This window comes from Oncorhynchus kisutch, linkage group LG29 (genome assembly GCF_002021735.2).
Source record: "Oncorhynchus kisutch isolate 150728-3 linkage group LG29, Okis_V2, whole genome shotgun sequence".
Lineage (NCBI taxonomy): Eukaryota > Metazoa > Chordata > Actinopteri > Salmoniformes > Salmonidae > Oncorhynchus > Oncorhynchus kisutch.
Genome location: NC_034202.2, coordinates 25,351,422 through 25,363,176, shown reverse-complemented (window position 1 = coordinate 25,363,176; position 11,755 = coordinate 25,351,422).

The window sequence follows — 11,755 nt, the reverse complement described above, 5'->3', positions numbered from 1 at the left end:
TTTAAAAATTTAAAAAGGTTTGAGAGAGGCGATTGAAAATAAATGGGAGTATGGCATAATATCATATCTAATTTGATTTTGCCTGCTTAACCTTACAAACATTGACTTTGTAAACATTGACTTTACAAACATTGCCCTTTCTATCTTTTCAAATATGTTTAATCTGTACTCTGTACTATAGAGGGGGATATAGTCTCTAGCACCTCCCAGTGTGTGGTTCCAGTGCATGGTGGGTTAAATGTAGGCAGAGCCATACATTATTGATGTAGAGGTGAATGCATAGTGACCCATAGGTGTCTGGGGGCTGGCCCTCTCCAGACAGAGCCAGGAGAAGGGAGGAATACTCCGCTTTGTGTAACACACAAAACTTGACCCCTCAGCTAACCCCCCAGTGTCTCTTTGTCCCTTACGTCCATCTCGGGATTTGTCATGAATAAGATATATCTATTTATTGTATTTTGAATTTCTTACCTGTTTCCATTGTTGTTGCAGACTCTCCACCAGTAAAATATCAAAAGGTAGAGCTCTCTTGAAGGTGGGACACAAAAATTGTGCAATGTTGAAGTTTTGCTTATAACAATAACAATGTTGTTTTCTGCATATCCGAGTTCCAGATTAGGTCTTGTTACACAGTAAACGTTATGTACTGATGTTCAATTCACTGTCTTAGACTGTCTGTAATATTCATGCCTGTGCACTTTGAGGTCAAAATAAAATGACTCATCATCTTGCAGAGGAGAGACAGCGGAGGAGTTTGAAAGTTCATCAATTATTCTATTGGTCTCACATGAATGTGGTCTTTTAATGAAGATAAACTGAACAGGTCGCGCTAGGTTTGAAGACAGGTGAGAAATCAAAACCCTTTACATTGACTTTTCTACAAAGAGGCAGGGTGTGTCACAATATCCTCTCTGCTTCCCTTGGCACCAATACCCTCCATGTGAATGGTAATGGTTGCAGTGCCTTATGGTCAAGCCAGGATTGATCTCTCTGTGTGTGTGTGTGTGTGTGTGTGTGTGCTTCCCTTTTCTTATACAGACCCTCAACTAAAGTATGAACCTTTAAAATACCTTACATTTTTTTCAGTGTCCTTGCCTTCTGTGATCCTTGTGACCTTGTAATTGTCCCAATGTAGACTACATTTCCTGAATGACTGACTGCTCAGGATTCAAACCAACAGATTGAAAAGCACATCAGCAGGCATTCTGTGCTTTGGCAAACTCCAAGCGGGCTGTCATGTGCCTTTTACTGAGGAGTGGCTTTGACAACTCTCTCTCTCTGTCTCTCTCTCTTTCTCTCTGTCTCTCTCTCTCTGTTTCTCTTGCTCGCTCCCTCTCTCACATGCCCCCCCCCCTCTCTCAAAACACATCAATATATAAAGCCTAGTCCAAAATATCTTACATATCAAACAACCAGAAAATAGTCTAGGGGATAAATACAGGGTGTCTTAGTCTACAGATTAACCAAATGGAAATGTGAGAAGAAAAAGGTTGAGAGCTGCTTGAGGATATGAAGTAATTCAATGCTTTTCTTCTGTATACCATGTAATAAATAGCAAATAACTAGAGCGCAAAGACAGTCGGACATATTACACTGTAGCCTGAAGCCTCACACTAAATTCTTCAGCAGCTCAGTCATCCGTTACAGACCTTGCAGAGAAAAAACTAACATCTGTCGGTGTGGCATAGAATTTGAACAGAGCAAGGAGTCTGGGTAGCCAGGCAAATTACACTGTCGCTAAGGTGATCATTTAGTATCCCCTTTGTTGTTCAAGCTAGGCTGTTGAATTAGTGTAACTGATATGCCCACAGTCTCTCCTCATTACAAGAGAAGTCTTACTGTATCTGTATTTTCTATTTAGTCACGCCCATAACAGATGACAGAACGCTATCTATCAGGTGAGCCGAGGTATTTTTTCTTTGTTTCATCATTCAGAAAAGTTTCACACAGTGTATTCTTAATCAATTCCGGTCACACTGCCAAACACAGTGCCTGTCATAAAATATTATGGAATGTTTATTTAAATATTGATAAAAAAAATAAAAAAATCAGAGAATATGGAAAAAAGGACTTTACAGTTTATTGGTATTCAATGCAGCTCCCATCAGTGGCCTATCAAAACTCACCAATAGACTGAACAGTGAGGGTAGAACTTATTTAGATTTGACCGCCCAGCATGATCTCATTTAGCCTTACATGATTCAATCATTTAACCTGATGCTGTACAGTGTAATACTTTATAAAGACTTGAAGTGTAATGCTTCACTGTGCAGATAGATTTACAGCCTAGTGCTGCTGAGGAGGAGCTCTCTTCTATTTTTAAAAATCTTCAAATAGCTACAATTGAATATTCAGGTAGAGCAGGGGTTTACACAAAGAGATATATCTCTATGGGTTAACACCCCTCCAAAAATAATCTCACCCAGAATTTGTAGCATCCTTGACCTACGCATGATTGACCCTGGAATGTCTCTCATTCTCTATGAGATGACCCAGATTAGAATGGAGTAGGCTAAATGTTAAACAGTCCCTCATTGTTAGATGGGGTTTCATTTATAAACTTAAAGGGAAAATCCACTCAAAAACGATATATTTTTTTATTAGTCCACTGTTGATACTGTCCCAAAATGATTTGCATGTCAGTAGTCAAGTTTTCAAGATATTGGACTTTCAATAAGCAAAGTGATGATGCAAAAAGTCCAATATCTTGAAAACTTGACTGCTGACATGCAACATTTTTTGGGACTGTATCAACAGTGGACAAACATTTTATTTGAGTTTTTGAGGGGATTTTCCCTTTAAGTAAACATAGCTGTGCACATAGCGATCCTATTCAATTACTAGCGGGCTATTTTATAGACCCTCAATGTTCCAGAATGGGGTGAAAATGATAGCCATAGCGGTCAGGGAAAAATCCAAACCCGTCTAATTGGAATGAATGGCAGTAAGAGGCATAATCCACATTTTAATTATACAGGAAAATTAAAGTAAGGTATGTGATATACCAGAAATTGTGTAGTAGAATTATTGTCAACCTAAAATATTGTCATATAATGATAAATACAGTTTAAAAGGGTTTTCATACACATTTCCTGTATAAATAGCCTCTAAAATATACATAAACATACCATAAATGTAAAACAAGCTGAGAGTGCTATTATATGATACAATATCAATACTTGTTGCATTTAAACTTGTTAACGTCCTATTATCAACTGATTTCAGCCAGTGTATAGCTGTGGATTGACCTCATTGTTTGAATGGAATATTGGCATGTTGGCAGTTAATTAGAAAAATGTATGGAGTCACTCCTCTAAAACTGGCTTGCAAGCTACCTAACAAACAAACATACAGTAAAGATACATTTTTCAAATTCATTATTTTACACAATATCTTATCACAGCACTGGCAAACCATAGTTCACCAACCCCCTGACTAAAATGTCTGACCTTTATACCATCATAAGAAGGTTCATGTCCATTCTAGTATTCCAATTCCCAATTATATGGCTGCACATCCATCCCCTAAACATAGCTTGAATAGGTGTGGGTTGTACAAATATTGTGAGGGACAATGATGCCAATACTGTTGCCTAGCAACTGAAAGGCTCCCCTTACTGATTTAGAATTGCTACAATTTGTGAATTGTTCAAAAGTGTCAAACATAGTCTCTGCCTTGGGAAGCAGCCCATATTACATCCCCATTATTATCACACCTGACATAATAGAATGTAATGGTAACTGGATTAGGGTCCTAATGCCGAAACGTGATAGAGACTACTGCAGTCAATGGTCTCCTTCATTCAGGTGTCAATCTCCATTACAGAACCTCACTACATTGCTGTAAGCACACATACACTGCATCTGGAAACTATTCAGACCCATTTTGTTACTTTACAGCCTTATTCTAAAGTAGATTAAAATAGTTTTTTTTCTCTCATCGGTCTACACAAAATACCCCATAATGACAAAGCAAAAACAGGTTATTAGAAATTGTTGCAAATTTATAAATAAAAAACACGGAAATATCACATTTACATAAGTATTCAGACCCTTTAGTCAGTCGTTTGTTGAAGCACCTTTAGCAGCAATTACAGCCTTGAGTCTTCTTGTCTTTGACGCTACAAGCTTGGCACACCTTTATTTTCAGAGTTGCTTCCTTTTTTCTCTGCAGATCCTCTCAAGCTCTGTCAGGTTGGATGGGTAGCGTCGCTGCACAGCTATTTTCAGGTCTCTCCAGAGATGTTAGATCGGATTCAAGTCCGGGCTCTGGCTGGGACACTCAAGAACATTCAGAGACTTGGACTGAAGCCACTCCTGCCTTGTCTTGGCGGTGTGCTTAGGGTCGTTGTCCTGTCCTATTGTTATTTAACTGCAGCTGTTTCATTATTTGTTACTTTTGTTCTCCATTTTTTTACTTAGGATTTTTTTTACTTAACACTTATTTTTCTTAAAATTGCAATGTTGGTTAAGGGCTTGTAATTAAGCATTTCACTGTAAGGTCTACAACTGTTGTATTTGGAGCATGTGACGAATAACATTTTATTTTATTTTATTTGTTGGAAGGTGAACCTTCACCCCAGTCTGAGGTCCTGAGCGCTCTGGAGCAGGTTTTCATTGAGTATTTATTATTATAGTTTTTTACTTTTATTTAACTGGGCAAGTCAGTTAAGAACAAATTCTTATTTTCAATAACGGCCTAGGAACAGTGGGTTAACTGCCTTGTTCAGGGGCAGAATGATAGATGTTGACCTTGTCAGCTCAGAGATTTGATCTTGCAACCATTTGGTTACAAGTCCAGCGCTCTAACCACTGCCGCCCGTATCTCTCTGTACTTGGCTCCGTTCATCTTTCCCTCAAACCTGACTAGTCTCCTAGTCCCTGCTGGCGAAAAACATCCCAACAGCATGATGCTTCCACCACCATGCTTCACAGTAGGGATGGTATTGGCCAGGTGATGAGCGGTGCCAGGTTTCCTCCAGATGTGACACTTGGCATTCAGGCTAAAGAGTTCAATCTTGGTTTTATCAGGCCAGAGAATATTGTTTCTCATGGTATGAGAGTCCTTCAAGTGCCTTTTGGCAAACTCCAAGCGGGCTGTCATGTGCCTTTTACTGAGGAGTGGCTTTCGTCTGGCCACTCTACCATAAAGGCCTTATTGGTAGAGTGCTGCAGAGATGGTTGTCCTTCTGGAAGGAACTCTGGAGCTCTGTCAGCATGACCATCGGGTTCTTGGTCACCTCTCTGACCAAGGCCCTTCTCCCCCGATTGCTCAGTTTGGCCAGGCGGCCAGCTCTAGGAAGAGTCTTGGTGGTTCCAAACTTCTTCCATTTAAGAATGATGGAGGCCACTGTTCTTGTGGACCTTCAATGCCGCAGGCATTTTTTGGTACTCTTCCCCAGATCTGTGCCTCGACACAATCCTGTCTCTGAGCTCAACGGGCAGTTCCTACAACCTCATGGCTTGATTTTTGCTTTGACATGCACTGTCAACTGTGGGACCTTGTATAGACAGGTGTATGCCTTACCAAATCATATCCAATCAATTGAATTTACCACAGGTGGACTCCAATCAAGTTGTAGAAACATCTCACGGATGATCAATGGAAACAGGATGCACCTGAGCTCAATTTCAAGTCTCATAAGAAAGGGTCTGAAAACGTATGTAAATAAGGTATTTCAGTTTTTATTTTGTATTAATTTGTAAACATTTCTAAAAACCTGTTTTTGCTTTGTCATTATGGGTTATTGTGTGTAGATTGATGAGGGAGTGTTTTATTTAATACATTTTAGAATAAGGCTGTAACGTAACAAAATGGGGAAAAAGTTCAAGGGTTTGAAAACTTTCAGAATGCACTGTATAGGTTACCCACTGAAACAAGCATTCTCCACTGGTCAGAGCCTAGGATCTTAGTACTGGTAAATTAGTCTGTGGCTTAACATTCAAAGTCATGCAACATACTCTAACTTGACTGATAAGATGAGAGATGTTGCTTCTTGTAGATTTGATAGGGTCAGGGTTAAGACCAGTTATCCCACACAACGCATAGATACCAAACAATAATTTATACGTATACACTAGATCACTAACAGGGGGCACTGTTTTTAACAGTCTACATTAACGTCTACATTTGTTTTGTAACATTTATTCTAATACATACACTGATTATACCAAACATTTGGAACACCTTCCACATGGATGCTGGCCCATGTTGACGCCAGTGCTTCTCACAGTTATGTTAAGTTGGCTGGACGTCAGAGTTCCGGTTTAGCATGTGAATGGAGAAGAAGCTCATGGACGAGGCTCCATTGCATTAGTTAATTTTGCCAAATTTATACTTTGCATTCCACTTTCTTACATATCATATTTGATTGATGAGTACATAAGTTACCTTATTGATTCAAATGTCACACAACCTGAGGAGCAGAAGACCTGTAACTAACGTTTCAACCGTGATGGCAGGCGTGAATGGTAATGGTGCCGACTCCAGTCCAACTGTTACAGAGCCTCATGCGGTCACACTCCCCACAGATCTTCAGAACCTCCGTACGATTCTGGTCTCAGAAATTACAGCAACCATTGCCACTCAGCTCAAAAACTGCCATCGATGCTGCTCTGGCCCCCATCTCCGCTGTCCTAGATGGTGTCCGAGCCGCTGCGGATGAAAAAGGCCATCAAATTGATGGCTTTGAACATGACCTGTGTGACTACAGTGACCACATAGTAGCACTTGAGAAAACGGTCGCCCGTCTGAGCTCCGAAACCAAAAGCTGATTGACAAGACCGATGACCTGGAATCCCGTTCTCGCCACTGCAATCTTCGTGTTGTTGGTATACCAGAGAAACGTGAAGGAGGGGACTCAGTTAAGTTCATTTCAGAATTCTTTGCAGATGTGCTGGGTACGGCCATCGTTCCATCAACCCCGAAGCTGGATAGAGCCCACCGCATTGGCCCCTCCCCAGCGGGCGGAGACGACAACTCCAAGCCTAGAATGTTTATAGACCGTTTTCACTACTACCGTGACAAGGAGCGCATCCTCCAGAGGCAGGGTAGAGACCAGCTACACTTTCCTGACCTCAGCTCGAATGTCGCCAAGAAAATAGCTAAATTCCTCGATGTGAAACGTAAACTTAATGAAAAAGTGAAATTCTCACTCCGCTTCCCTGCTCGTCTGCACATTGAACATGCTGGGGGGAAGCTACAATTCGACTCCCAAGAGTACGCTTTGGTTCGACAGTCACTTCTGAGCCGTATCTTGGATCTATGACCTACTCTTTTGCCAGGTATCATGCATAGCCTAGCCTCTAAGTCGAAGGTATGTTTAACTTTTACTGCAGGGCCTTTTTTTTCTTTACCTGTCTCCATTCCTTTTCCACTCGGCAGAAACACTAACGTTATTGAACTCTGATAAAAATGACAAATACGGTCTTGTGAGGTTGTCATTTAAGCTACACATTTGGAAGCTCCTTTTTATTGGGCTAGATGGCTAGCGTAATAATGCATGGCTACAATTCCAGGCTTTTGCAGAGCTTTCCTCTGTTTTTATCTTTCTTTTCGTCTAGATACTTACTGAAGGACTTTTCACCACTTTATTACGTCCTATTGATCAATCGTACATGTACAGACACTCCGCCCCTTTTCTTTTTTGTAACAGGGTAACATACTGTGGGACACTTATTTGGCCATCCTTAAGACACATTGTACGTGTTGCACTGATTGAAGACTCCCTGAGTCAGGACAGTTCCTTTACACTGTCATGGGATGTTTGTTTTGTCTGTTGACCTACTTTACCATTTTGTGAATTATATTTCAAATGTATTTCATGACTGGTGCTGTGGAACCTCTCCGCGTTAGGATAGGAAGGTTTTCTGTTTATATGCACCGAATCTGCACAAATTTCAACCTGCTGTCTCCATTCACTGGGGAAGGAGACTTTGGGTTTTACGTGGGAGGGGAGGTTGAGGTTTTTTCAGAAGTTTTCTCTTTGCAAATGCTTGGTCTGTTTTCACACCTTTTTCGTTTCAATATTTTAGATTGCTAACAACGCTAACAATAGGCCTAATCCTATAAAGTTTTTTTTTAAATCTTGGAACACTAAGACAATGAACAATCCTGTCAAGAGGTCTAGGGTCTTCTCTCATTTGAAGTAGCTAAAAGCAGATGTGCTATTTTTTTTTTATACAAGAGACCCATTTACGCATTATTAAAGATCACTCATGGCTACAAAACTCCAGGTTTAGTCAGGTTTTTCATTCAGACTTTAACTCCAAAGCCAGAGGGTTTTGGTTAGTAAAATAATACTTTTCTCTACTAATAATGTTATTTCAGACAGTAATGGGAAATATTTAATCATAACTGGCACCATTTGGCACACACCTGTAATATTATATACGCTCCCAATTTTGATGATGTTGAATTTGCCAATGAGTTGCTGGGGAAAATCCCTTCTCTGAACACCCATCTTTTGATATTTGGCGGGGATCTCAATTACTGTATGTTATTAGCCCGGCTTTAGACCACTCCAACCCCAGAATTATGTGTCCTTCTGCTATGTCAAAGTCCTTCTCAGATTTTATGGTTCAGAATGTGTGTACAGATCCCTGTAGATTTCAAAATCCCCAGGCAAGAGAGTATTCTTTCTTTTCACATGTACACCCTTCTTTCTCTCGTATTGACTCTTTCTTTATTGATCATAATTTACTTCCAACTGTCATCTCTTCTGAATATTTACCCATTGTAATTTCTGACCACGGACCATTAGCCCTCGACAAAGTCCTATCAGGACAAACTCGTACTCCTCTCTGGAGATTCAATTCTCTTCTCCTGTCTGATGCAGACTTCTGTAACGTTATCTCCACTTCTATTGATCATCTTCTTTTTTCAAATCAGACAAGCTCTGATTCTCTCTTATGGGAATAATTTAAGGCCTATCTTAGAGGAGAAATTCTTTATTATTCTTCTCATTTAAACAAAACTCGGAAACCTAAACTAGAACTCACTAAAGCCATCCTTTACTTAGACCATCAGTATGCCCTGACGCCATCTCCAGAGCTATATATGCAACGCTTGAACTTACAATCTGAATTCAATCTCTTGTCCACTTCAGATGCAGGTTGGTTACTATTGCATTCACGTGGTACCTACTATGAACATGGCAACAGGGCAAGTTGTCTCCTTGCACAGCAATTAAAATGTAGTGCTGCTGCCCGTCTGATTCCCCAAACTAAAGATTCCTCTCACAGCTTAATTTGTGACCCTACTGGGATCAATGACACTTTCAAATGTTTCTATTCCTCCCTGTATATGTCTGAATTTCCATCAGATACTGCCGATAGGACTACATTTTTGGGTGAACTGGAGACTCCCACAGTTGAGGCTGAAACTGCAGATGACCTTGATTCTCCTCTAAGCCTTGAATAAGTTATTCAGTCTACCAAGTCAATGCAGAGCATCAAGGCTCCAGAGCCTGATGGGCTTTCAAATGAGTTCTTTAAGAAATTCTATGCCAAGTTAGCCCCTTTACTTTTATCTGTGTATAATGAATCACTTGGTCATGGCTCATTGCCACCTACCCTAACACAGGCTTCAATAGCCCTTCTCCTTAAGAAGGGGAAAGACCCTACTTCCTGTTCTTCATTTAAGCCCCTAAGCCTCCTTAATGTGGATGTAAAGGTGCTGGCGAAGGTGAAAGCGAGGCATCTGGAAGTAGTCTTACCAAGACTCATATCACATCAACAAACTGGCTTTATAAAGGACAGATATGATTTTTTTTACATTTGGATCATGTTTAACATGATTTATTCTAAACAATTCTCCAACTCACCTGAGATGGTAATCTCCCTAGAAGCAGAGAAGGCATTTGACAGAATTGAGTGGGAGTACCTATTTGCTGTTCTTAACTTCTTTGCGCACCCATCCCGTTAGCGAGTTCATTATCGTCAACATCCGCTGAATTGCAGATCGCCAAATTCAAATTAAATGACTAAAAAGATTTAATATTCATGAAATCACAAGTGCAATATAGCAAAACACAGTTTAGCTTGTTGTTAATCCACCTGGCGTGTCAGATTTCAAAATAACTTTACAGGAAAAGCTTCCCAAGCATTTATGTTAGGACAACTCTCTCAGCAGACAAAACATTACAAACAGCTAGCAGCAATGTAACTTGGTCACGAATGTCAGAAAAGCAATAAAATGAATCGCTTACCTTTGATCTTTGGATGTTTGCACTCACGAGACTCCCAATTACACAATAAATGTTCCTTTTGTTCGATAAAGATTATTTTTATATCCAAAAACCTCCATTTGGTTGGTGAGTTTGGGTCAGAAATCCACAGGTTCATGCAGGTCATGACGGGCAGACGAAAATTCGAGTAACAGTAAAGTTCGTAGAAACATGTCAAATGTTTTTTTATAATCAATCCTCAGGTTGTTTTTACAATAAATAATCGATGATATTTCAACTGGACGGTAGGTTTTTCAATAGGAGAGAGAGAGAAAATGTCTGCTCCAAGCTGTTGCGCATGCAAAACTCTGCTGGCACCCTGCCATCCACTGACGCGATGTGATCATTCTCGATCCTTTTTCAGATTAAAAGCCTGAAACTATGTCTAAAGACTGTTCACACCATGTGAAAGCCATAGAGAAAGGAATCTGGTTGATATCTCTTTAAATGGAGGGAAGGCATGCAATGGAACAGAGAGGTTTCAGGAAAAACAGCACTTCCTGATTGGATTTTCCTCAGGTTTTCGCCTGCAATATCAGTTCTATTATACTCACAGACAATATTTTGACAGTTTCGGAAACTTTAGAGTGTTTTCTATCATAATCTGACAATTATAAGCATATTCTAGATTCTGGGCCTGAGAAATAGGCAGTTTCATTTGGGTACGTTTTTCATCCAAACATCAAAATACTGCCCCCTACACTCAAGAGGTTAAAAAAATATGGATTTGGGGACAAATATAGCTCATGGATCCATCCCTTGTATACATCTCCCCAGGCCAGTGTCTGTACCAATGACACCTGTTCTAATTATTTTGCCCTGGAACGTGGGGCACGCAGGGCTGCCCACTGTCCCCTTCATTATTTGCCATCTCTCCTCTTTCCAAGGTGTAACACGGGAAGGAGTTGAATATAGGTAATCATGATATGCAGATGATTGGTTACTCTATGTGAATAACCTTGTTTACCTTCTATCCTTTCTATTCTGGAGAACTGTGGCTCCTTCTCCGGTTACATCTTGCCCTTTCTGCTTAGCCGCTCTGGTTTCAAATACCTTGGAATGAACGTAACTTCTTCATTAAATGCTCTTTTTTTCTGCAGACTTTGTTCCCCTTCTTATGCAAATTAAACAGATTTTCAGAGATGGGGTAGCTTACTATCACTTATAGGAATGCTGTAAAAATGAACAGTTTACCCAAATTCTTTTATTTATTTCAATCTATCCCATTGTTTTTACGAAAGTGTTTTTTTAAAAGTCAATCAATCAGGCTGTTACCACATTTATCTGGGGAGGAAAGGTATCCAGAGTCAGTAGATGTTTACTTCAGAGATGCAAGTTTAGTCGAGGGCTGGCACTACCCAACTTTTTATAATGTTACTGGGCAGCCAACTTTCAGAATTTCAGATGTTGTTACATGCTCCAGATACCCCATAGTGCCACCTAGAGGCACATTCTTGCATTTATTATTCTCTTCCTGCTTTACTCTGCTCTTCTCTCCCAACATCCCCCTCTCGCTATACTCGCAATCCT